Source organism: Geospiza fortis, unplaced genomic scaffold, assembly GCF_000277835.1.
Source record: "Geospiza fortis unplaced genomic scaffold, GeoFor_1.0 scaffold585, whole genome shotgun sequence".
In the NCBI taxonomy this organism is placed as follows: Eukaryota; Metazoa; Chordata; class Aves; order Passeriformes; family Thraupidae; genus Geospiza; species Geospiza fortis.
In genome coordinates this window covers 30,329-30,608 of record NW_005055013.1, presented here as the reverse complement: position 1 = coordinate 30,608, position 280 = coordinate 30,329, and positions in this window count along the sequence as shown.

The window sequence follows — 280 nt, the reverse complement described above, 5'->3', positions numbered from 1 at the left end:
CTGCAAACACCAAGGTCAGTGAAGAAGCAGGGGGATGAGTTACTCCAGGCTCTGGAGCAGATGTTCCCCTGCAGCCTGTAGTGGACCACATCAGAACAGCCCTGCAGCCTGTGGAGAAATAGCCTAAGTAGGAGCAGGTTTTTCTAGCAGGATGGGTTTTTCTGGCCAATGGGTGACCCATGCTAGAGCTGTCTGTTCCTGAAGGACTGTACTCTGTGGAAAAGGACCCATGTTGGAGCAGTTTTGTGAAGGACTGAATCCTGTGTTAGGGGGACACCCC